Source organism: Capra hircus, unplaced genomic scaffold, assembly GCF_001704415.2.
Source record: "Capra hircus breed San Clemente unplaced genomic scaffold, ASM170441v1, whole genome shotgun sequence".
Lineage (NCBI taxonomy): Eukaryota > Metazoa > Chordata > Mammalia > Artiodactyla > Bovidae > Capra > Capra hircus.
Genome location: NW_017213528.1, coordinates 1,402 through 4,612, shown reverse-complemented (window position 1 = coordinate 4,612; position 3,211 = coordinate 1,402). Strand labels below are relative to the sequence as shown.

General features: G+C 49.8%; 1 non-coding gene across 1 annotated transcript; it reads left to right on the top strand.

Annotated features, from left to right (window-relative positions):
* The first annotated feature begins 1,938 nt into the window (after positions 1 to 1,938).
* On the top strand, positions 1,939 to 2,010 carry TRNAG-GCC. Its single transcript has one exon. It is a non-coding gene; the product is annotated as a tRNA-Gly (tRNA).
* Positions 2,011 to 3,211: the final 1,201 nt, after the last annotated feature.

Genomic DNA, 3,211 nt, shown 5'->3' with positions numbered 1-3,211 from the left:
AGTGTGATAAGTTTTATTGCCCGGGAAAAGAGGCACAAAGGTGGAAATGGTGATACCTGAGATTGTGCGAGGACAGGCATGGCGAAGAGGCAGGCAGAGAGATAATGAGACATGAGGAGGGAGACACAGAAGCCCAGGGACGGGAGGACAGAAAGACAGACATGAACATTGGAGAAATGAAGGCACTGGTTGTAGCTGTTTAGTTGCTAAGTCATGTCCAACTCTTTGCGACCCCCATAGACTCTAGCCCTCCAGACTCCTCTGTCCATGGGATTCCCCAGGTAAGAACACTGGAGTGGGTTCCATTCCCCTCTCGAGGGGATCTTCCCGGCAAAGGGATCAAGCCCGTGTCTCCCGCATTGGCAGGCGGGTTCTTTACCACTGAGCCCCCAGGGAAGCTCTAAATGAAGGCACACTAGGGGACAGCGAAGGACAGACGTGTGTCCTGAGAGAACTGGTGAGGAGCTGAGGGACTCGCGAGCAGCTGAAGGAGGGGCTCTGGGCTGAGGGAACCCACTAGGGGCTCGGAGAGCTAGTGAGGAGCTGGTGGAACTGGTGAGATTCTGAAGGGAAAGTCAGGGGCCACCTGAGGCAGATTGAGAGGCTCAGGGTAAAGCAAGGTGACACTCAGAATCGGAGACATAGAAACACAGAGACACGGAGAGACTCAGAAGAGAGGGCAACACCGCGCGATGAGACCCAGGGCAGCCGCAGTGACAACCGCCTGGTCCAGAGACCATGACGGACAGACAGGTGGGTGCTGGTCTCTTGGGCCACCCCCTGTCTGTGGGGCCCTAAATAGGAAAGCTTAAAAAAGATGGGTTAGTTTTGCGGTGGGAAACTAAGATGGCACCTGGTGAAAGATATAGGGGTGTGGCCTATGTTACAGTTTTTGATTGGCTTGCTTGATTTCCGTGCACGTGGACAGCACATGATCACCATAGACTCCTGTTATAATGAAGGCACGTGATGATTTGACCTTTAACATGATTGGTGCAACTATGGCACATGACGATTTGACCTTTAACGTGATTGGTGCAACTATAGAAAGTCCCTCGGAAAACCCCCTGCTTGCCTATATAAACCAAGAGTTTGTGGCAATAAAGCGGAACTGCTTAGACGGAACCCCTGTCGCGTCAGATTGTCTCTCGCTCGGTGAGGGGCTGGGTTGACGGACAGCAGGCTCACCTCTCCTCGGGACCCCTCGGCTTTGCTGAGGGAAGTTTCACTGCCTCTCTCTTTCTGCGGTGCGCACCCCCGCACCCGTCGCCACAGCTGAGGGCCTGGCAGGGCCAGTGTTCACCGGGCGCCTTTGCCCAACACCCAAGGTCATTGCTGTGTGGCTACCAGGCAGTGTGAGGCCCTGCTGGAGAGGTGGGTGCCTTCACTGGGCACTTTGGGCACAGCCATCACCCAGAGGACCCTGTGGGTCAGTGGTGAGATGGGGGTGCCCGGCTCAGGGCTCACTTCACACCAGCGGGTCCCCTGCAAGATGCAGCTCACCCCAGTCGCTAAGCGCTCAGGCCTAGAGTCAGAGGTTGCTGTTGTTTAGTCGCTCAGTCCTGTCCAGGTCTCTACGGACCCCCGGGACTGTAGCATGCCAGGCTTCCCTGTCCTTCACCATCTCCCGGAGTTTGCTCAAACTCATGTCCATTGAGTCTGTGGTACCATCCAACCATCTCATCCTCTGTCATCCCCTTCTCCTCCTGGCTTCAGTCTTTCCCAGAATCAGGGTCTTTTCTAATGAGTTGGGTCTTCATGTCAGGAGCCAGAGGACCCGAGTTCCAACCTCAGCCCACCAGCACTGTCTATATGCTGGCTGGTTCTCGAACCTCTCTGTATCTCTCTTCCCTCACCTGTAAAACGGGGATAATGTCCAACCTCATCCCCAGGATGTTGTGAGAGTTCAATCGGGTGTTAAACAACTGTATGTGTTATACCCTGGTGGTCCAGTGGCTAAGACTCTGCACTGCCAATGCGGGGGCCCAGGTTCCATCCCTGGTCAGGGAACGAGATCCCACATATCACAATGATCCCCCATGCTGCAAACTAAAGATTCTGCATGCCACCACTAAGACCCAGAACAGCCAAATAAAAATTCGAAATAATTTTAAAAAAGAAAAAGCAACTTGGATAGATTCTAGCATGTAATACCCATTACACACCTGTTTTCCTGCTAAACTCAGTTGAAACATTGGGAGGTTTGCTCCAAATCCTCTTTTGCCCATTCGCACCGTGAAGGTGCACGATGGTTTCAGAATAGCGCTTTTAGCTGCATAAAGGTAAATCCCTTAAAGAAGCCAAGCACACGGTGTGGCTGAGCCCCTCTGCTGTTCACCTGAAATTATCGTAGCATCGTTGCTCATCGGCAGTGTGCTCCACTTAGTTGCTCAGTCGTGTCCGACTCTTTGCGACCCCGTGGACAGTAGCCCGCCAGGCTCCTCTGTCCCATGGGGATTCTCCAGGGAAGAATACTGGAATGGGTTGCCGTGCCCTCCTGGTTAGTTGGCTATACCCCAATGCAAAATAAAGTTCAAAAGAAAAAAGGCAATTTTTAAGATATCTAATATTATTTGTATACCTTTATAAAGTTTTTTTAGCATAAATAAATGTCAAACCTGAAAAAGAAGAAGTCAATCACACAGAGTCACACATTGCACATGATTCCATTTACATGAAATACCCAGAACTGGCAAATCTGTGGACACAGAAAGCAGTTCAGTGGTTGGCAGAGACTAGGGGAGGGGAGAATGGGATGTGCCTGCCTAATATATACAGGGTTTTCCTTTGGGGTGATGAGAAGGTTCTGGAACTAGACAGTGGGTATGGTTTTTACAACATCGTGTGTGTACTTAATGCACTCAATTGTACTTTTAAAAATAGTAAATCTCATGTTTGCTTTACCAAGATAAAAATTTAATTCATAAGATCCCCACAAAAATCAATTTTATTAAAAGTCAAAAATAAACCAAATGTGTGATATAGTGCATTCTTCTCAGAAATGTGTTCAAAAACAAGATCTAGTGGCATCATCTTAGACTGGTGATAAATCTAAATGATATTTCCAGAGCTGGCAATTGAAATGTGCTGTGAAAATATCTGTGGTTTCTGGGGACTTCCCTGATGGTCCAGTGGTTAGGACTGCAGCAGGAATGCAGCAGGATTGAATGGGTTCCATTCCTGGTGGGGGAAATAAGATCCCAAATGCTGC